The sequence below is a fragment of the Lissotriton helveticus genome, chromosome 4_2 (genome assembly GCF_964261635.1).
Source record: "Lissotriton helveticus chromosome 4_2, aLisHel1.1, whole genome shotgun sequence".
Lineage (NCBI taxonomy): Eukaryota > Metazoa > Chordata > Amphibia > Caudata > Salamandridae > Lissotriton > Lissotriton helveticus.
The window spans coordinates 65,492,227-65,516,021 of NC_136064.1; the positions used below are offsets into that span (position 1 = coordinate 65,492,227).

The 23,795-nt window shown below is 45.4% G+C and overlaps 1 protein-coding gene and 1 long non-coding RNA gene across 4 annotated transcripts in view; both read right to left on the minus strand.

Annotated features, from left to right (window-relative positions):
- LOC144752040 (relaxin receptor 1-like) overlaps positions 1–23,795 on the minus strand; it is a 998,955-nt gene that overhangs the window by 220,257 nt on the left and 754,903 nt on the right. The gene's annotated exons all lie outside the window — the stretch shown is intronic.
- On the minus strand, positions 4,581–6,848 carry LOC144752041 (uncharacterized). 3 transcript variants are annotated; one of them, XR_013594015.1, is made up of 7 exons: positions 6,781–6,838; positions 6,396–6,481; positions 6,228–6,312; positions 6,072–6,138; positions 5,891–6,010; positions 5,674–5,783; positions 4,581–4,766 (listed from the first exon to the last, which is right to left on the minus strand). It is a non-coding gene; the product is annotated as an uncharacterized LOC144752041 (long non-coding RNA). The 3 variants fall into 3 exon arrangements; XR_013594016.1 differs by having other exon boundaries at positions 4,581–4,762; positions 5,891–6,138; positions 6,781–6,848; XR_013594014.1 differs by having other exon boundaries at positions 5,891–6,138; positions 6,781–6,848.

Here is a 23,795-nt window from a genome sequence, read left to right on the forward strand (position 1 = left end):
GGCACGGGAGCTGGGTGGGAGCCACGGTACACATATCCCGCAGAGGCGACGTGAACAATGCAGACCTAGTATTACTGTCCTCTTTGTTTAGTTTACCAAGTCCGCGCTAAAACGCATGAAACCTTTGTAAAGTTTATTTACATACCGTATTTACACGAGACCAGGGCATGCTATTCCCAATCCCGTACTGCGTTGTTTTGCCATACTGTATTAAAATTTCAATTACATAGCGTTTCCAACCCCTGAAGAGTGACGAGGCGTGGAAGCGCTTTACGACAAATAGTTCCCTCCTCGGAGCCCAAAGTTCGTGGTCAATCCTTGGGTTATTAGAATTAGACTTGTGCTCTCAAAGAAACAATTACACAAATCTACTCCAGTGTCTTTCTTGTACATTAAAGACCTCGGTGTGATCACTGGAGGAAGTTATGTGAGAATCAAAAGGTTGATGGAATGAATAGAGATATTGTTGGTTTGTAGGGATATGGTTTCAGAGAGAGATTTAGAGAGGCAGAAGATTTAGAGTAGTCTGTTAATAAAGGAGGCGCGCAAAATGTTGAAAGGAAGGAGGGGGCATTCAAAATAAATATGGGAGGCAAATGTAATGTGTAAGTAATTGTTTAGTGCAACGTTTTAGGAATATAGTAGCGACATTTTTGCATAGAATGCAGTCTATGGATGTACACCTGTATTGAGAAACAGATTTTAAATTGTACTCGAAAGGAATGTGCTATTTAACAGTCTTTCTAGAGAAACTTTATTTTTCAAGGGGTGGCACATACTTGCCTCAAAAAGCAACCCCAGTGCGTGTTGACACCCCTTAAGAAGCGACTGTCAAGCAGTGACATTTAAGCATATTCCAGTAACCATAATAACCCTACTTATCCAATGCTGGTTTTCTTGTTTGACTGCTTTTAATGACCGATGCTGATCTATAGCCTTCACAACATGTGGACAATGCTTGTTTCTCGAGCAAGTGTGTGACTGGCTCTGGTTTCGTAGGTGTCAGTGTGTACAGGGCTGTGTGTACTAGCGCGTGTGTCAGCCCTGGTGTGTTTGCACAGGCTCTGCTCACTGGCCCCAGGCCCAGAGGTCGGCCTTTGACCCGGTGCCCTCGAGTCAAAGATGCCTCTGCCTGTCTCTTCCTTCAGGCCCCAGCCTGGGCAGAGGGGATTGCTCATCCTTTCTGTGGCCCCGCTGGCACGTCAGGGCAGGGATGCTGGCCTCAGAGGGCGTCCTCCGCTCACTGGCACTCACTCACTGGAGTGAGGTACGAATGTGCTGCACACACTGGTGCACACAGTGAGCCTGCACCCCCCCTCCCTTCGCTGCAGACGAGCCGAGCCTGTCTTCCTCCAGCGGTGAACACCTGCCTGACTTACGAGCCCCGCGGGCTCACACCAGGGGCGGCCTTAGGCATGTGCAAGCTGTGCACAGCCACCATGCCAATATATATCCTTAATATAATAATCCTCTGAGGATGGATACATATTTGCATGGCGGCCCCTGGCCGGGATTTGGCGGCCTCCGGCTCTGTTCCACTTCCAAACAACCTGACCCCCCCCCTCTTCACTGGCCTCTGCGCTCCGCCCCGCCCCGGACCACCTCTTCCAGGTCCCCCTACCTGCGCTCCCTGCCCAGGGCCACTATGAGCCTAGAGCCGCCCCTGCTCACACCCAAGGAGCGCTGCATCCCCCGGGTACCAGACGGACGTGTGCCAGCCGGACTTAGGTTAAAGGCGGCCGTGGGGAGGCCCCATCTGACCTCCGCTTTAAAATTTAATACTGCACCCCTGGAGGGTTCCACAGCCCTGCACCCGAGCTCACAAACAGGCTCAGCTGAAACGGAAGTGGGCGAACTGCTGTGTGAATGGCGCCTGCAAGTCAGTTGAGCACCTCTTACAAAACAGAACTCGTTGGTGGCTCCACCTTCGATGCTCTGCGGTGTACAGGTTTATCCATTCATTCATTCAAAGCAGCCCTTCTAAATACGCCATTCCTGCCCGGTATGGGGCTTCGGGAACCTCTTAGCTGCAGTTCCAGTATCTCTTTTCTCATTTGTGAATTCATTCATTCAAAGCAGCCCTTCTATAATACGCCATTCCTGCCCGGTATGGGGCTTCGGGAACCTCTTAGCTGCAGTTCCAGTATCTCTTTTCTCATTGAACCAGACACCGTGGGCCTGATTCACAAAGAGACTCCATACTCGTGGTAGAGGCCCCTTAGTCATGGGGGAAACTACGCAGTCATGGAGGAGTCTACGTACTACGGCGGAATCTCCGCATGAGAATTCTCATTGTGGAGATTCAGCGCTGGGATACTCACGGGTGACTACGCGCTTTATAAAAACCTAAAATAAAATAAATAAATAAATTTGTGAAATCTGACCTGCCTGTTATACCGAACCCCGGATGAAATCTGAAGCGAAGGTAGGTTCAGATTTTAAACTCTTGAATGTAAGAGACCTTTATTCCGTAATTGACCGGGACACGGGAAACACAAGCGTAACAATGTCTTATGTTGGTCACTTACATGTCTGTCTTTTTTCGTTCAACACATTGTGTGATGGTAGAGCGCGGTCTCCCAGATGCTGGGCTCAGATGGTGCTAAAGTCGCACGTGTGTCCTCGCCGATGCTGTGCAGATTCTGATTTCATTGGACTTGGGTAGGCAGGGGACGAAGAGAGAAAGGAAGACACAGACCAAGGCACAAACACTTACTGAAAGGCAGATGGGAAGATAGATTGCGAGTGATCCAAACGCAATAAAGATACATGGACATACAATCTGGTAGTGATGGATAGTTCATAATTAGATGTATTAAAACGTCCTTAGAAGTCCAGTGTGTGCCCATCTCTCCATTTCTTTCCTGTGCTCTACCTGTCTTTGTAGTGTCCATCGCTGCTCCTCTCTTTTCTTTCTCAGTCTGTCCTTCTTGCTCTGTTTGTTCTTCCTGTAGTGCTCTCTTGTTGGCTCTTAGTATGTCTCACCCTGTCTCTTTCTCCATATTTCTCCCGTCTTGGCTCTGTCTTTCTTAGTCTCTGTCTTTCTTTTGCTGTCTCTCTTTCTATGCTTCTCTGCCTCCCTTTCTCTCCTCATCTTTCTCTAGCCATCTGTCATCCTGACGCTCTCTCCTTGTCTCTCTGCCTGTCTTTCTCTGCCACTTCCTGTCTGTCTTCTTTTTCCCTCTCTCTGTATCTTTGTGTATCCTTGTCTCTGACTTTCTATTTTCTCTCTATCTTTGACTTTCGTCCTGCTCTGCCTGTCTCTCATTACCTCTCTCTCTCTCTCTCTCTCTCTCTCTCTCTGTCCTTATCTGGAATTTCTCATTTCTGTCCCTGATTTTCTTTCTTTCCACGTCTCCCTCCCCCTCCTGTTTATTTCTCTCTCTTCCAGGCACCGAGCTATGGGTGTTCTTAATATCCTGGACAAACTACAAATGTTTGGTGCTAAGTGTTATTTTTGTGGTGCACGTATAATGAACAAACATTTGCAATGCAATAGGTCTTGCATTTGCGAGAGTTGAAGCTATTGTAAATGACAATGCCTTTTATTCATTTGTTTTGAAAACCTGCAAGCGGTGTGTTAACACGCACTTTGTACCTACAATCCTTGATTACGAGAAGAAAGGCTGTAAGTAAAAGACTGCCAGCTTTGCTTCGCATAAGGAAGGACTACAGGTACAAAGTGCTTGTTTACGCACCGCTCGCAGGTTTTCAAATGCATAAATAAAAGGCATTGTCATTTACAATGCCAATAGCTCAAACTCTCGCAAATGCGAGACCTATTGCATTGCAAATGCTTGTTAATGTATGTTGCATGAAACATAAACACAACATTTCTCTGCAAAATGTCTGTAATACACTCTCACACAACACGCACATTAAAAATACATTAAAGGAAAACTGTATTTAAAACAATCTGTTTAAGATTTATAAAAGGCCTTTAGGACAAGACTTCCCTACAGAGCAGAGCTGGCTCTATCATGGGCTTACTGAAAGGCTGGGGCCCTGGACCACAGCACACTTTGCTCATGCCTTAACGTGCTGTGCTAGTGATGGAGTGGTTCCGTCACGGTGCGGCTGCCCCGCCCACGCTGCAGGAATTCCGCGCCTGCGCGGACGTTCTAATGAGAGGGCGGGGCCGTGACGGAACCACTCCGTCACAAGCACAGCACGCCCGTGGCTCGTGACGGAGTGGTTCCGTCACGAGCATGGCGGCGCCGCGCGGACCCCCCTCCCCCCAGCGCCGCAGCGGAATTAACGCCGCGGCCAAGGGGTTAAAATGTCTTTGGGTCACAGGGCTGCCTACCCTCCCTGCACACAAAAATTGGCGATCAACTTGTCTTTATCTCTTTGGGTATTTCAGTACTTTTTTTTCTCGCTCTCTTTGTTCTGCACCTTACACCATCTGCCCCAGGTGCCAGTTGGGCAGCATGACAGTACTTGTAAACAACAAGGGTTCCCTGTTAGAGCAAGTAACATTCAACCCCTAGGTCAGTGAATAAATCTGAGGAAAACAATACCTAGGCAGTATTTCAAAATATCAGACAATATTATAAAGACCAACACTGGCAGCAGAACAGTTTCTAAGTGGTAACAAAATTTATTACAATCACATAAAAAATTATACATGTATCTTGCATCAATGATTAAAAATATACCATCCTTAGAAAGTACATATACATAAAAAATACGTGAACATGAGTGAATAAGTTGTGTGTCGACGCGTTTCGGCGGCCAGCGCCTTTCTCAAGACAGTTTACAACTTTCTGAAAATAAAAACAATAATCAATATACAAAGTATTATCATACATTATAATTTTAGCTACACAGTGCGAGCTTATTAAAAAATCACGTATATACATAATTCAATTTCTAACCTAGAAACACTTGTTCCGCCAGCCGGGTCCTGAATTAATATAATGTGAACAGAACTAATGATATGACATAAATAGCATAACGTACATGATATCACATAACGTAACCTCTATTGTAGCTTTCTAATAATAGGAACATTACTTAGATCTTTAAATAACTTTCAGACATAGATGTTATAGATGATACAATATGTGGCTGTTACCTCCGCTAATATTCTGGTGGCCACTATTGACTAGTGAATTCTTTGCACAACATTGCCTCTGTTTTGACTTTGCACTTATCGACCTGGGTCTTTAGATAGCTAAAAAGCATGACTGAAGCATCTTATGGCTGTTACATACGCTCGTATTCTGATGAAAATTATTAAACGTATATCAACCATAAAAGTTAGGTACTTGTTTCTGGTGCAAGACAAGCTATGACTCTGTCAATCGATTACCAGGTATAGATGTTCTATCCGTTATGATTCACATACTAATCTAGGCCTCTAATAAATAATGAATACAATAATGGCTCCCAATTAGATACATCTGGACCACATAGGCACAGGCAGAATAGAATAACAGAAAAAGAAGTGAAAAATAGAGTGAGATAAACAGAAGAGGGTCTTTTGGTTCCGTACTACATGTGTACTGGCCTTACTGTTGAAAAGTCCAAGCCCTTAGGGGTCTCTTATTGTATTTAAACATCTACGGACACTTCTAGTAAATACTCGAATCTCGTATTAGATATTTATATAGGTATGAAGGTTCGTTTTTAATTGCAGGGATAGATATCTATGGAAATGGTTCCACTTACCTAACAAAGTGAAATAAGACAACGATTCACTCCACAGTGGTTAGCACTTCACACTGTGGGGATCCATATGGTGGTTAAAATAGAATTGCTGCTTCAATTCGTGCACAATTCTATAATCATTAATAACAAAATAATTTTTATTAGTCCCACATCTCATAGCTGATACTCATTTTATCATGGCTAAAAGGTGTTTGAATTCAGAAACAATGTAACTAACCTAATCTGCTAAGTTTGCAGTTTGTGTTATAGTAGACCGATATACAAGGGCCTCAGCAATATGGCAGAATGGGTCCCTATTGCCCGGAAACACGAACTTCCTATATAAAATGAAAAAAACCTATTATGTATGTACAGAAAAGGCTTCTGGGGACCTAAATACTCCTATGTAAACTCCTTACCTGCACACGGAGCTTATAAATTTCGACGCCTCCACAGACTGATTCAAACTCTCAGGCTAAAAATTATCTGAAATGTGATAAGTGAGATACAGATTTTAGGAAATTAGCCGGGAGGAAGAGCGATAAATTAGCTCATGCTGCCCTCTACGTTCTTACCGGGTGGTTTTTAGAATCACAAACGTTATTTAATGTGGGGTCTGTTATTCGGGTTGTTGCTGAATCGCCGTGCTCAATTCCAAGCCTAAATAAATCAAACACTTGCTTACTTACTATCGATAACAGGCATCCTAGCTAAGTCTCTACTATAACTGAAAAATAACATACCTCCAGAGTAGGCTCTTTAAATTTCAATGCGCTCGCACAATGGCGATAAAAACACATGGAGACGATAAATGCTTCTCGAGGAGTTCCTGCCGATTAACAGAATGATAATATATTAACCTCGTGTCCTGCACACGTAGCGTCTAATTTACCTAAATTAAATAAGCATGCTGAACTTCTCATGTAGAGCGCAATAATATTTTAAGTAACTGGTGCATTTAATAAAGACCGAAGCATTCGGCTGCTAAGTTGAAATCGGCATGCCGAACTTCTCATGTAAGGCAGAATAATCTTTTAGGTAACTGGTGCATTTAATAAAGACCGAAGCAGACGACTGCTCAGTGAAAGCGAGAAACATGTATGGAGCCGGCGTCTGTCGCGTACATACCTATAGTTTCATGGATGGAAACCACATGGAGGCAGATGTCTTACTCCGTCAAGTTCCGTGATGAAAGTGAGGGTCGGGTCAATTGCGCGCGCATATTTAAATAGACACCTGTGTGTCTCGTTAAGCTGATCATGACGTGGCTCCAGGTAATGAAGCTCGAAAAAAGACTGCTCTGCTAGTTACTTCAGGAAGAAGTAACCTACTCAACTGTTCCTACATTTACTATTTATTGTAGGTGATCCATCATGATCTGCTACAATAGATTATATACAAAGCGCTGATTACCAATCTAAAAAAATACATGAGGGACAATAACGGCTCGAAGAAGGACTGCGCTAATGGTTACTTAAGCTGGAAGTAACTTGCTCGACTATTATCTCAACTGCTATTCGCTGTAGGTGATCAGCCATGATCTCCTACATAAAAATTATATTTCAAGCGCTAATCACCAGTCGAAAAAATAATTACATAAAGGACAATAACAGCAAGCATTAAAGATTTTTATGCATATATTTTGACAACTAATTATAGGCTGATAACGGGAACGCAACTATTCATGTGGCTCTTTATCATCTCTTTAATCTGACGCTATATATTTTAAAAAATCGCATTTTCCCATGGAATTTCGCTGTTTAACCCCTCACGAAATGTATTGAGAGAGAAAATCCAGAAGACTTCACGCTTCTTGCGTATTGCCTCGCCTCCTTTGTTGTCACTCATATTAATTTTTTCTAGTATGCGCCACGTGAAGTCATTAGGACCATGGCCATGGTCTAGAAAATGCTTCACAATTGGTGCTGTTGTTTTTTTAGTTCTCACCGCGGAGCGATGTTCAGTCAGTCGTGTCTGAATGGCACGAGATGTTTCGCCCACGTACCCTAGCCGGCATGGGCATTCCAAAAAATATATAACATTGGAAGTTTTGCAGTTGAACATCCCTTTGGCGCTAGTAGTATAGCCATTGTGAGTGAACTTTGCACCTGCATGAATATTGGCGCAAGATTTACAACTGGAACAGGGAAAGGTACCTTCTACAGGGTTGTCTCCTATCAGAGATTTCTGTGCTAAATGTTGAGAATTTACAGAGTTTTTCATTCTTGAATGGACAATATAATCTCTAATATTTTTGTTTCGCCTGTGGGCAAACAAGGGTTTTTCCAATTTGGTTGTACCATTACTGTTTAAAATGTGCCATGAGGAGTTAATTACTTGTTTCACTTTAGCATCTACTGTGGAATGCCGTGTGATACAAACTAATTTATTGGCTTCTTTTGTGGGGTTAGATCTTAACAAACAATCTCTGTCATAGTACCGAGCTCTCTTATAAGAGTCTCGTACTAATCTGTGGGGATAACCTCGGTTTAAAAATTTCAATTTCATCTCCGCTGCCTGTATATCAAAATCTTGGAGATTGGTGCAGTTCCTCCTCACTCTCAAAAATTGAGAGAAGGGGATGCTTTGTCTCTGATTCCTAGGGTGGAAACTGCGGAAATGTAAGAGAGTGTTCCTAGCAGTCGGTTTTATAAAAAGATCTACCTTCAGTTTTCCTTCCTCATGAAAGATCCAGATATCTAAAAATTCCAACTTCTCAGCACTAATGTGAGAAGTGAATTTAAGGTTAGGGTCACAAGAATTCAACCATGCTAAAAAGTCATCCAAGGCTGATCTCCCATCGGTCCAGACGAAAAAAATATCGTCTATATATCTGGACCAATGGGAGATTGACTCGTAAAATGGCGCTACTTCATTATAAATGTGTCTCGCCTCAAATTCGGCCATATAGATGTTTGCGTCGAAATTTATAAGCTCCGTGTGCAGGTAAGGAGTTTACATAGGAGTATTTAGGTCCCCAGAAGCCTTTTCTGTACATACATAATAGGTTTTTTTCATTTTATATAGGAAGTTCGTGTTTCCGGGCAATAGGGACCCATTCTGCCATATTGCTGAGGCCCTTGTATATCGGTCTACTATAACACAAACTGCAAACTTAGCAGATTAGGTTAGTTACATTGTTTCTGAATTCAAACACCTTTTAGCCATGATAAAATGAGTATCAGCTATGAGATGTGGGACTAATAAAAATTATTTTGTTATTAATGATTATAGAATTGTGCACGAATTGAAGCAGCAATTCTATTTTAACCACCATATGGATCCCCACAGTGTGAAGTGCTAACCACTGTGGAGTGAATCGTTGTCTTATTTCACTTTGTTAGGTAAGTGGAACCATTTCCATAGATATCTATCCCTGCAATTAAAAACGAACCTTCATACCTATATAAATATCTAATACGAGATTCGAGTATTTACTAGAAGTGTCCGTAGATGTTTAAATACAATAAGAGACCCCTAAGGGCTTGGACTTTTCAACAGTAAGGCCAGTACACATGTAGTACGGAACCAAAAGACCCTCTTCTGTTTATCTCACTCTATTTTTCACTTCTTTTTCTGTTATTCTATTCTCCCTGTGCCTATGTGGTCCAGATGTATCTAATTGGGAGCCATTATTGTATTCATTATTTATTAGAGGCCTAGATTAGTATGTGAATCATAACGGATAGAACATCTATACCTGGTAATCGATTGACAGAGTCATAGCTTGTCTTGCACCAGAAACAAGTACCTAACTTTTATGGTTGATATACGTTTAATAATTTTCATCAGAATACGAGCGTATGTAACAGCCATAAGATGCTTCAGTCATGCTTTTTAGCTATCTAAAGACCCAGGTCGATAAGTGCAAAGTCAAAACAGAGGCAATGTTGTGCAAAGAATTCACTAGTCAATAGTGGCCACCAGAATATTAGCGGAGGTAACAGCCACCTATTGTATCATCTATAACATCTATGTCTGAAAGTTATTTAAAGATCTAAGTAATGTTCCTATTATTAGAAAGCTACAATAGAGGTTACGTTATGTGATATCATGTACGTTATGCTATTTATGTCATATCATTAGTTCTGTTCACATTATATTAATTCAGGACCCGGCTGGCGGAACAAGTGTTTCTAGGTTAGAAATTGAATTATGTATATACGTGATTTTTTAATAAGCTCGCACTGTGTAGCTAAAATTATAATGTATGATAATACTTTGTATATTGATTATTGTTTTTATTTTCAGAAAGTTGTAAACTGTCTTGAGAAAGGCACTGGCCGCCGAAACGCGTCGACACACAACTTATTCACTCATGTTCACGTATTTTTTATGTATATGTACTTTCTAAGGATGGTATATTTTTAATCATTGATGCAAGATACATGTATAATTTTTTATGTGATTGTAATAAATTTTGTTACCACTTAGAAACTGTTCTGCTGCCAGTGTTGGTCTTTATAATATTGTCTGATATTTTGAAATACTGCCTAGGTAGGGCAGCATGACAGTGCCATCGCAAGGGAGCCCAGTGCGCCAGGGTGCCAAAACCCAGGCTAGGCCACACGTGCCTCCTGTATGACCAGCTGGTCATGTTTTAGTGTTTCCTAATACTGTGTTTCCACCAGCCATTCCTAGAGGGCTGGCTTCAGTGCTTAATTTGAGCAGGTGCTTTCAGGTGCTCAGCACCGGCACTTCTTTCACGGGGCCAGGGATACAATTTCTGACCCTGCAGGTGGTGGTCTCAATGTTTATTGTTCAAATTCAAAATAAAAAGAATAACATACATCGTATGGTGACCGGTTGGTAAATGTTCATAGACAGGCCAGCATACGCCTGTCTAGGCAGGCATGATTGTGTATCACCACGTTAGTGATGATGTCATCCCGCCGATCACAAGAAGAAGAAGAAGTCATCAACAAACTATGGCTTGCATTCTATTCCCTGAGTCTGCTGCACCCTGCCACTGCCTGAGCCTAAGCCTCCCATTGGATAATTGTAGCTGGGGCTGGCTCATTATGGAGTTGAGGCAAGGAAGCTGCGAGAGCGCATTTGTGACTTGGCAGTGAGGGCTCTTGAGGAAGAATAAGCAAAAGTAATTGTGGACTTTCCACTTGCTGTGTAGCCAGAGTAGCATATCCTGCAGCCCTGCATTGCTGCTATCCTCAACGTGCTCGATGCAGCTGTGGCCCAACACAACTTTTGTGTGCCATGGCGTCACCTGTAGAATCTGTGCGCTGCACCCCAGCATGGCAATTGCTGAGCGTGCGTGAATCCAGTAGGCACCACAGCCATACTTACCGGCATTGGCACCATTACAGCTGGGGCAGGCAGGGTCGCAGCAAGCTGAGCAGTGGATGCCAATGCCGTCGCCATCCCTGGACCTACTAATTACAGGCAACACTAGCAGTGACATCACCTGCTGTGCTCGAGCAGCCGTCTCTTCCGCGATAAACCCAGTCATACCACACTGGTTAATATATGCAAAAAAAGCATTTTCATTTGGTGTACATTTTGTTTTTGCACTCGGTGTAGGTAAGAAAGTAAAACACGCCATCTTCCACTTCTTTAGGAATGACAGCAGGAAAACGCAGAGTTCAAAATAGCAGGGACATGTACAGGCTGACGACAGGGGTCACAGGCAGCAGCAGTGTTAAAGATGAGAGAGAGAGCAGGAGTAAAGAGGAGAAAGAAACAACAGGAGAACAGAGAGATAAGACGGAGCTAAGTAGAAGAAAAGGAGAGCAAATCCGATACAAAGAGAAAACAGCCATGACGTGAAGAAGAGAGCATTAAGAAGAGAGAAGATAGAAAGAAAGGATGTAGAGGACAGGACCGAGGGAAAAAGGCAGACAAAAGATAAAACAGAGACACAGCTAATCACGGCTAGAAGAGTGATAGTAAAGAGCCAAGATCGAGGGGAGCGAGAGCAGAGCATGGATAAAAGTGAAGAGGAAAAAGGGCAGGGCTAGAATGAATAGAGGGTAAATCAGAAATGCAGGGAATAAGGTAACACACCAGGTGTGACAAAGATGATAGAAAACAATTAGAGAGGTGAGAGGATAGACTCTTAGAGCAAAGACTTAAGGGACAGACAACATATCAAGGTTAGAAGATAGAGACTGAGGCAGTGAGAGTGTTGAAAGTGGGGCTCACCGGAAGAAGTGAGCTGTGGCCTCCTTGGCAACATTTCCAGCACCTGCACTTCTTTTTTTACAAATTAAGCACTGGCTGGCTTCCACACTCACCCCACACCCATCCATTATAGGTGTCAATGGTCATGTGACGCTGCTAATAAATACAGTGCCAGAATGTATGGCACTGTGAAGGCGTGATTAATCTATATGCATGGGGGCCTTGGGCCCTGACCCTACACCTCCAAAGGCCGCCCAGCAAGGCAATCCACGCGGCTCATCCGAGCCTTGATAATGCTGTGGGGGAGAGGCAGCAGGGAGTGGTCATTTCTCTGCAGCACCTTTGGCATCTGCGAGTGGCAGTGCAGGTGCCGCAGGAGTGCTTAACCCTGTTCTACAGTGTTGTAGGCTGCTAAGGGTAGCTGCAGCCCCAAATGACACACACAGGAGGATGCAGTTTGTGGGGATGTATGTCGTTACAACGCGTGGTATTACCACGCGTACTGTTACAACGCAGGTTTTACAATGCAAGTTGTCACAATGACTTGCGTTGGGGGGCGCTGGATAGTGGAATAGTTTAATTTACTATTCCAACTCCAGTCCCCATGGATAGTAGGGAGATGTTGGATAGTAAATTAAACTATTCCCTATCCTACAGCGCCCTCCAGTGCAAGTCGTTGTAACAACTTTCGTTGTAAAACCTGCTTGGTAACGGTACCACGTTGTAAAAGATTCGTGGTAAAGGATGTTCCCCAGTTTGTGGGATGGACCTCAAGCATTCCTAGTGTCCTTTATTTATACCCTTTGGCCGTACCCGGCCATAGAGTAGCGTGCAGTCATAGCGTAAGGTCAGGAGTCATGGGTGAGCCGGGTGGTTCACTACAGTCGTCCCTGTGGCTGAGCAATCAGGCTACCAAATTATATATAGAGACTCAGGGATTGCAAGCAATCTCTGCTATTTAAAACTGTTAATCAAAACAACCCAACAAAAGTACTGTTTTGGCACCATACAAATCATAAAAAACCACCTGGAAAGGAAGCGAGAGAAATACAAAACACTTTGTCATCAGGGAAAGGCAGAAATAGGAGGCTTTTCCCTTCGCACCTAGCCTTAGAGTTCTCCTGACCAATCCTAGGCATACCTGTCATAGGACTGCACCAACCCACCTGAAAGGCCCAGGTGAAATCTCGTGCCCCAAGTTACAGGAGACATGTTGCATTAAGATGAAGGGATGGAGAATGTTGTAGTTACATTAATATACTTCAATTATTTACATTGCACCTGCATTAGGCACCTACAATACATGAAAAAAATGGTTCAGTTTGCAAACATGTACAATGTAATGTACATTTTTCTGATGTAATAAAAGTGTGATATATGTGGACTGTAAAAGCTAAAAGTACATAAACTGTCCAGTTTATTGACCCTCTGTCTCCCATACCGTCCCGGTTTCGCCCATCTGGTCCTGCAGCAGTAGAAGATTCTCTGTAAAGTCCTCTGCTTGGTCTGTGTTAGTTTAAAAACCACAAATACAATCAACCATCTCCCAACAAGAGACATGTCCACTCTGTCAAGGAGATGAGACACACCACTATGATACAGAGTGGAAGATGCCTTGTTGTCAAAGTATTACTGAGTAGAGCATGATGATGATGATGTAAATTATCACTACAGGCAGGGTCACTGGAATTATGCAGCCGGGGAGACCAAATTATACAGGACAGAAGACAAATTATATGATAGTATTACTTCATTATTTTGTAATTTTTTCTGATAACACTGTCTTGGCAAGTGATTCACCCCATTACTGCAAGTGTAACACCCAAATACAGCAATAAGCAAAAGATTAGTGCCCAGACAACCTTTGTGAAGGGTGTTTTACAGTGCGGCAGCACATGTTGCTGCATTTGTATTACCTTTTGATCCTTTTGAGCTATAAACATCTTTTTTATTGGTGAAACACATCACAGCTGCAAAATTGCATAATTCCAGTGCGACTGCTTCCTGGTCAATGGATGAATTTTCAAAAAGGCTGAAAATATACTGTTCTTGATATACTGCTTAGTTATCAGCTGTTCACACTGGCCACTTGATTGAACTGGCATAGTTACAGCACAACTCAAGTGGAAATTTACCCTAGATTAATGAGCTCACTTCCCTTTTTACTAGTGTTCAATAATGTCACAGGCATATTTCAATAAAACAAGTATTGCTTGCTAGTTCTGGTTTCCATGTATACTATGCGAGATAGGGTTAGGCTGTTCCTGTTTTCAGTGTGTATTTTGTGTGGGTTATAGTGGTGTTTTCGAAACCTCTTGAAATAAGTGTTTATTCAGCTGCCTAACCCCAAAATAGACAAAAAATGTGTGTTGCCAGACTTTACTAAACATGCTGTTTTTTTGCAGTGAGTGTTATAAATCACATATTTAATTTAAAGGAGAAACAATTCAGGGTGTTAATTGGTTTCACATTGGCACTATGAAAATCATAGAAGTCAGTGTATTGCACTCACACACACATTCACATCTCATTATCTTGTTTCACACCTTCTTACCTCTCACACTGGCACTGTCAGTCTATGTCTGAGATACAGAACTATTAATGGATTAAAAAAGGAAGAGAGCTATATTCAAATGTTTTAATATATGAATTAATAGACATAGTTGGAGGACATTCCTTACTGAATAGTATGACATTGTTGGGGTTGTCAACCCTGATAACAACCTAATACCTTAGAAAACCTTTAACATTTTCAATTGCACCAAATTGATTTGTATCCCTTCATTCTAAGGCACCTGAAGTGTGATGCTTTGAGCATGTTCACTACTTCTTTTCTGCACTGTTTGTCTGACTGCATGTAGGTGGCGCTGCTGTTCTGTGGACATTCATAGCTACCAAGTTTCCCCATGAAAAATGTCTCACTTTATATAAGTCATGACCTTTTAACAGACATCACATTGTTATTCTGGGAAAGAAATTCTGCAGTTAATATTGTAAGTATGTTCTCAAAAGTCCCAGCAGAAAAGTTCAGGTGGGTGAACAGATAGGATTAGCTGGAGGCAACACACATTGTAACGGGACACCTTGCAGCCATGAATTATTTTGGCATGTAGAAAATCTTATGTCATGCTTTTACCACTATCCCATGCACATGGTAACAGCACTCTTGTCACATGTACCTGCCACTACACTTTGCACCGAATGCTTAAATCCTGGGGTGTTTGGCATGTGACTTGCTCTCAATACTGACTTGTTAGAAAAGGGGGCTCATGTATCAAAGAGGCTTACTCATTCTATGTCTGTGGGTAATTGTGATAGAACATATTGGCCAAATGTCTTATGCACCAGCCATTTATCCAACATTAGTGAAAGAGTGAAACACTGCCAAAAGATCAAATATGATTTTAATATTCCAAAATTCTCTACAGCAGTGGATCTTTACCTTTTGAATTTATGGACCCCCACTTAATCATTACTGGAACTTGAGGACCCACACTGAATAATTTTTGGAATCCGGGAACCCTACTGAGTCGTACTGGAAGCTGGAGACTTCGATGATTAGAACTGCCAAACAATAACAGAATTCATCAAATACTTACGCAAATGCTGACAAAATTCCTTTAATCCACAAAGAAACATAAAAAATAAAGATAACATTTTAATCGGAAGTTTGGAGCTTTTGTAAAATCAGTGGAGGACACTCATTGTCCAAACTATGTTCTGTTTGATGCAGTTGCACTGCTCCCTCAAATCAATTTGAGGATACTAACTCATCTGTTAATATTACTTACGTTTTTGTTTAAAAAAAACAAATTTTATTGATAGATTGCACAACAGGCGCAGCACTCCGCATTCCGGAGAAAACTGCAAACAAGTAGACAACATCAGATGATTGGCAATCTATACATCATTTGAAACAGAACATTTCCCCGCTCCACACCCTCCCCGCCCCCCACCCCCCAACTGCCAACTCCCCCTCCCGGATCCCACCCTAACCCACTGCACAATATCGTCTCATTCTTAAAAGAATTCTCATATATAAATCCGTGTACACAATTCCTCAAATTTGGCCCCCTCACACATTCTTCTTGTTCTACTGGTGGTTCTAGCCATAGACCCCTCTAATCCGCCCATCGTTTCCATATTTTGTAATGCTTCCTAGGGCAGCCCCAGGCCTCAAAAATAATGCGCTCCAGCCCCATTCAAAAATCTAGCCCCTTCTTCCACACCACTACTGAAGGAGCCCGTGGATCTTTCCAGGAATGTGCCACATCTCTCTTGGCGACGGTGAGGCCCAACAACAACAGATGCCTTTTATATATGTTACCTCCCACCCCTTCTAATACATGTAGGAGGCCTAATTGTGGAGTACGGGGAAGTTCCCACCCCAACACCTCAGACAAACAGTCCCACACCCCCTTCCAGAACCTGGCCAAAACACTACAGCTCCATACCGTGTGAAATAAGGTGCCCACCTCTTGGCCACATCTCAGACAGTCTGGAGACTCAATCAGACCCGCCCGCCACAGTCTCTCCCTAGTGTAATAAGCTCTGTGAAGGTATTTAAATAGGATTAGTCTTAGGCGCATTGCAATGGCTGCACCTCTGGGGGCTTCAAGGGCTTCCCGCCAATCTTCTTCTTCCAGCGCTCCGACATCCCTTTCCCAGGATTCCCTCAATTTGTGTAGAGAGGAAGAACAGTGTGTAACTAGGGTCTGGTATATGCAGGATATTTTCTTGTCTTCTAGATCGCCCATAAATACCTTTGCTTCAAGTGGGCTAAATTCGGGTAAGGAGTCTAGTCCCTCCAGACTAGGTGCGATGGCGTGGCGGAATTGTAAATATTTTAGAATTGGGTCCGAGGCATGCCGTATTCCTCGCTAAGATCCTGAAATGATTCAAGGGCCGCGCCGGTCATTACATTACCCAACGTTGAAATTCCTATGCAATCCCAGCCTCGGAAGCCCTGCAAGGACGCCAGTGCCGGCAGACGACCAATATGCCATAGGGGGGTCTCCTCAGTTAGCGTACCCCACCATCCCATAGGACGTAGCACCTGCCTCCAGATCTGGAATACTACCTGGGTAGCCTGTGGCAATCTCTTCCTCAACCTCACCGAGTATAGAATTGTGTGCAGAATATCGGACCCCATAAGATGTCGCTCCAGAGCATATGCAGGGTCCCCCCTATCCCCATACCACCATTCGTTCAGGATCAGGAGATGGGTTGCCTGATAGTACGACAGGATATCGGACGTTGCCAGCCCTCCACAGTAGGTTGATAAGAAGCAGGTGCGCAGCGCTACCCGCGCTGCACCCCCCCGCCCAAAGGAATTGTCCTAGCACCGAGTTGACTTGCCTAAACCGATGAGGTGAAATCGGGTAGGGGTGGTTCTGCAATTGGTATAGCAGACGTGGGAGGGCAACCATCTTAAAAATAGCCGATCGGCCATAGATAGTAAGAGGCATACAGGACCACGTCTTTATCTCTGTTCGAACCCGGTCCCAGACCGGCACTATGTTGCACTCTCAGGAGACCACGGAGGATTCCGTTATGAACACCCCTAAATACTTAAGGCCCCCCATCGCCACTTGCAACGCAGACGCCCATGACCCTGTGCGATCCCCCAGCATCCATAGAGTAGATTTACGCGGGTTCAGGTATAGTCCCGATGCTTCACCAAATATTTGCATTATCTCTAAGACACGCGGCCCCGACCTATTAATGTTAGTAAGGAAAAACAGGACATCATCCGCGTAAAGCGCGATTCTGTCCGACGGTCCGGTCTCCCATTCAAAGCCTCGCAATTGTGCGTCCATGCGCACCCACGACGCCAGCGGCTCCATGGCAAGGGCAAACAGATACGGCGAGAGGGGGCACCCCGGCCGAGTACCTCGCCCAATGGGGAATTTGGTAGGTGTGGCCCCGGCCACCCTCACCGAAGCCTTCAGGTCTGTGTATACTAGTTGTAGATACGACAAATAGCGGGGCCCAAAGTTAAGATGTGGCAGGAGTGCAAACAGGTTGACCCAACTCAATGAATCAAAAGCCCTGTCTAGATCCGACAATAGGAGCGTCGCTTGTTCCACGGTGCCTCTCACCGCCTCCACTGCGACATGTGCGACACTGGCGGCCCAGTGACGGATCTTATAAATCTATCCTTCACTCAAGGAGTGGTGCCCCCCCAGTTGCAAAGGAGTGGTAGTCAAAGCCCTCCTGAAGAAGCCCAGCCTAGATCCCGCCGACCTTGCGAACTTTAGGCCTATTTCCTTACTTTCCGGCCTTAGCAAAGTGGCGGAGAAACTCGTGAATAGGCGTCTATCGGGTTTTCTGGAATCCAACTCCCTTCTGGGTGATTCTCAAACGGGCTTCCGCCCGGGTCAGGGGACGGACACCGCCCTGCTGGCAGTCGTGGAGAATGCCAGGTGCATTTTGGATTCAGGGGGATCGGTGGCAGTGATCCTCCTGGACCTCAGTGCGGCATTTGACACCGTAAACCATCAGGTGTTACTCCAGCGGCTGTCGAGGGTGGGGGTCTCCGGGATGGCCCTGAAATGGCTCGCGTCCTTTCTAGAAGATCGGACGTTCGAGGTCTGGGAAGGCCACGAGAAGTCAACATCGGTTCCTCTCCAGTGTGGTGTGCCACAGGGCTCATCGTTGAGCCCGACATTGTTCAACATTTATATGGCCCCACTGGAGAGTGTAGTACTTCCACTGGGTATTAAGATCATCAGCTATGCTGATGATACCCAGTTGGTGGTAGGGCTCCCCCAGCCGGCGAATCAACCCGACCAGCTGCATGCATGCCTGGCTAAGATCTTCACTTGGATGTGCAATTCAGCACTTAAACTCAACGGTTCAAAAACCGAACTGATGATGTTGGGGAACTCCCCTCCCTCCTTGCCCTTAAGTAGCTGGCCTAGCTGTCTGGGAGCGCCACCCACCCCTAAACAGGAGATTAAGAGCTTGGGGGTGTGGCTGGAGCAGGACCTTTCTTTTAAGTCACACGCTAAAAAGATCTTAGGCGTGTGCTTTGGCCTGCTTCGGTCAGCTCGGAAGATCCTACCCCTTCTCCCGATGGCTACTAGGAGGCTATTAATTCAGGGGCTCATCAATTCCCGGCTGGATTACAGCAATGCGCTGTTTCTGGGGGCGCCAGAATCAACTCTGAATAAATTGCAGCAAGTACAAAATGCTGCTGCCAGGCTTTTGACGGACCTTCCCAGGCGGCAATCAGCCCGTCCGGCGCTGAAGGCGCTTCACTGGCTCCCTGTCAGAGAGAGGGTGAAGTTTAAGGCACTCTGCATGGCCCACAAAATCTTGCAGGGGAAAGGGCCACCTATCCTCCGGGATATGGTTCAACCTTACAAGGCCTCCCGTGCCCTCCGCTCAGACCACCAACACCTCCTGCAAGTCGCGAGAGTAAGAAAGGCCAGGACTGGCGGGAGAAGATTTTCCGTCAACGTGGCTGTTTTGTGTAATTCCCTTCGCCCTGCGCTCTGAAACTAGCACTCTACGATTTCGTAGACTTTTAAAGACTCACCTGTTCCCTGTCTAACGAGTTCGCTTTGTTATGGCCGTTCGCTGGATAAGCGCTGGGATGCCCAAGGGTAACCACGCGCGATACAAAACTCATTAATAATAATAATAATCTGATATTGTGTCTCGTCGCCCTATGAGGCATAAACCCCGCTTGATCCGGCTGGACCAGCTCTGCTATGTAAGGAAGGAGACGGTTTGCCAGCGCCTTGGCCAGTATCTTAGCTTCAACGTTTAGGAGAGAAATGGGTCGGTAAGACTCATGTCTGTCCGGGGGTCTGCCGGGCTTGGGGAACACCACTACTTGCCCATGTTTCCAGTCTGCCGGCAGGCAACCCTGCTCCCTAGCCGCCTCCAATGCTGCGCTATAGTGCGTACCTAGTTGGAGGTGGTATTTCTTAAAAAATTCACTCTGGAACCCATTAGGCCCGGGGGCCTTTCCTGTATTAAGCTCCCCTAGGGCCGTGCCTAACTCCTCAGCCGACAGGGGAAGTTCGAGGCGCTCACGTACCTCCTCCGATACTGCGCGTGGCGGGAGGTCCGCGATAAATTTATCCACTACTGCCGCAGGAAGGCACTCCCGCTGGGCATATTGCTCAGCATAGTATGATGCGAAGCTATCCGCTAGCTCCTTTGGGTCTGTGATTGAGGCCCCGGCCGCATCCCTGATCCCCGGCAGTGTATGCGCCTGAAACGTGTTTTGGCAGAGCCTGTGGAGCATGGTGCCCGATTTGTCACCCCACTGATATATTCTGCTTTGCGTCGCCAGCCACACCTGCCTAGCCTCATCAAGTAGCAAGGACGCATATGACTGCTGTGCTAGTAAAAGCTGCCCCACCTCCCTACCCTCTCCAGCTCCACTGCAGCGTTCCTCTAGGATCTCAATATGCGCTGCAGCCTTCACTAAGTCCTCTTTACGCTTCCTACGGGCAGCCGCGCACCAGGCGATGTCCACCCCTCGAAGCGTGGGCTTCAGGGCCTCCCAGAGTGTCACGACATCTGCAACCGAGCCAACATTTTCTTCCCAGTAGTGAGCTATGGCCTCCCCCATGTGATTCCTATAATCCTCCTGTTGTAGATGCCACGTGGAAAGGCGCCATCGGAAAGGTTGCTGACCTTTATCCAACATCGCCACCAGAGAGTGGTCTGAGAGCCCCCGTTGCAATATAGTCGCTGATTCCACTCTACCTACAGCTGCGCGGGGGACAAAGATATAATCCAATCTAGAAAAGGACTTATGGACCGCTGACAAATAACTATATTCCTGACTATGTGTGTGTAGGTATCGCCACGTGTCCACCCAACCCATCCCCCTGAGCATGTTGGCAAGTTTAGTAGGCGTGTCTGCTACCTGTCCTCCCCGGGTCTATAACGACCCATCCGGCCATTCATGACATCATTCCAGTCACCCCCAACCACCGCTAATGCCTCCGGAATATCCGCCCACACTGCAAACAACTTTTCCACCAGCGACCACTGTAGCGGGGATGAAGCATACACACTCCCCAACACTAGGGGTTCCTAACCAAGCATCCCTTTAATAAATATGTATCGGCCGTGCGGGTCGGCCCACTGTGTCGAGTAAACGTAGGACAATCTGCGATGCACCAGAATGGCCACCCCCTCGACCCCCTAGTAAACCCAGCATGGTAGACCTGTTGGTATCCGTACCGCTGTAAACTAAGTGTTTTGTTGCCTAGCAGATGAGTTTCCTGCAGTAGCAGGACATCCGCTCTTTCCCTTTTCCCCAATCGCAAACGGCACCCCTCTTTATCTTGTCAAGCATTCCCTGCACATTCCAGCTAAGGATCCGTAAGGATGCCCTGGGAGTCATCGTCCTGGTCCCCTCAACCGCCATCCAAAAGCATGCATATCAAAGGCCCTAGAGACGGGCATAATAGACGTGTACACACCAACTGTTGAGACCTCAAAATCATTGTGCAGTTCAAACCAAACACCCCCCCCACAACTCCCAACCCACCCCACTCCCCCTCCCCCAAACACCCACCCCAATACCTCAAAAACGCTGAAGTACCAGCCGCGGCATGGGCAGCCCTCGATCCCAACCGCAGGACCTGAGGCCATCCATACCAATGGATCCCCATGTAACAACCCCTTCACCCAACTCCCCCCCCCCAAAAAAGGGAAAACTAGCCTAAAGCTCGGGGAGGTGGTCCGCCACTCAGCTAACTCCCCCCACCCCCGCCGCCCCAAACCATCACCATCGCTGTCGTTTAACTGCCATAACTGCCCCTCTCGGCCCTACAGCCACTCCGGTGGAGTGACCCCTCCATCTACACCCTGCAAGGATAAATGCTCATCAATGTTCCATATCTCACAGGCTGAATTACTGTAGTTCAAATGTTCCAACAGCCCCTCTCGGCCCTATGGCCACACCAGTGGAGCGCCCCCGGCCATCTACACCCTGTATGGGTACATGCACACCAGTGTTCCAGCTGTCGCAGGACGAAGGTTCAAGGATCCGTTGTCGAATGTTCAGGGACAGTCATGCTTCTGCCTGCCACGCCTCCCGGGGAGGAGCGCCTCCTAGATCTGGACCTCCAATTCCCTCTGCTCCGCGAGCCCCTGGCGGTCTGTGATTGTACTCCATTCGTGGATGAGTCTGAGTCGAGGCCCGGCGGCGTATGCGGCCTCACCTTCACCGTCTCATGCGTCCAGCGGAACACTTCCTCTGGGGAGTCGAAGAAGTGGGTGCAGGATTGAAACACCACCCGCAGATGGGCCGGATACAGTAAGGCATACGGAAGTTTAAGGTCGCGAAGGCGCGCCTTGGCCACTGTGAACGACTGTCTCTGCTGCTGGACAAGCCTGGTGTAGTCCGGAAAGATCCGGATTCTATGATTTTCATACATGGGGATTACTTAAGTTTTTAAGCAGTCACTGAGTAGTTTTTGCAAACCTCCAGGTGTCCCCAGACCGCAGGTTAAGAAACACTACTGTACAGTGTATGAATATTTAGATTATACCTAACCATGATTCTTAACCAGGCACCTTTCTTCCAAGAAAATAAAACTAGAAGAAACAATAATTTTGTGTCATCCATAAGCATCAAAACTCAAGCAGAGTAATCTAACACCACTCTTTTTTGCTGTTACCTTGTATAACAAAGTTACATTGTAATGGTACCTTAGGGAGGAAATAAAAACAAGCATTTGCAATGCAATAGGTCTCACATTAGGAAAGTTTGAGCTATTGGTCTTGTAAATGAGAATTTTTTTATGTGTTGGTTTTGTCGTGTATTTCTATAGGTTCTGATTCGATCCCCCTATTCCTGACCCTATTCTGGTTAAACTTACTAGCTAGTTAACTAACAGTCAGCCCATGAGGCAAGAAAACCCCCATGATGCAGATACCGTTATCTGACGCAGTCACACTACGGCACAGGAACGTGTTATCTGATTAGGTCATAACGCTTGAGATCTAATTAGACAAGCGACATTCCTCCAGCCCCTGATAAGGCATACGACGTTCTCATAACAAATCAAACCTATGACAACCTGGATAATCCGTGCGGCCATTGTTTTGATTTCACAGAGAACTTTAGTAAAGAATGTGCTAACGAGCAAGTCGTATGACATCTTTATTGACGTACCTATGTCCATCCTTACGTCAATCCCGGCACCTTTAAGGTATAAATATTGCCGACCTTGCCCTATGCAAACACACGCGTGGTGACAAGACGGAGCAGCCATACTTGCCGAAGCCGAGAGCAGAAGCAGACCCCGCAGGCAGCAGCCCCGCCTTCCTGACGCGCTGAGAGACGCGCTGCTATCTCAAGCCGAGAGACCCAGCACCGGCGCTTCTGGGCAGCCCTCGCAGGCAGCCTGGAATATCGAGAGCAGAGAAAGAGATACCATTCCTCATTCATCCTAAATTCCAGGTACAGAACTGAATAACCCCTCCTAGAGAATTCTTTAGTTATTCACTTGGCAAAAACAAACTTAACTTAAACTGTAACTTTCTATTCCCGCCCACGCATTAGACTTAGGTCAGGTACACGGGGTAGGCGTATTTAGAAACACCAGTTGAGTGCGTTTAGTCAAATGTATATGTGTATGTAAATATATTTTAATCATTTTAAACATCATATGGCTCAGAAACCATATCAATGTTTTTACAGTATTATTTTATACTATTGCTTCTAATGTATGCACTTTACTTAACTATAAGTATTGCAATAATATCGATCCATTTCTCTTGTACGAGAAAAGAGACTGATCAATAAATAACATCTTTTATTGAACACGCCCGTCTCTTCCTTTTCTCTACATTCTGATGAGACTAAGAATGCACGTACTGACTGAGTAAAATAATTGCCTTGTGCTCACACGACTCTCGAGATTGACTCTTGATTAGGGGAGAGCAAAGTTGTCATGTTCTATGGTTGTCAGAAACTAAAACCCTTCTTGTCTAATCAGGGGAGTTCATCCTTCCTTGAACATTCG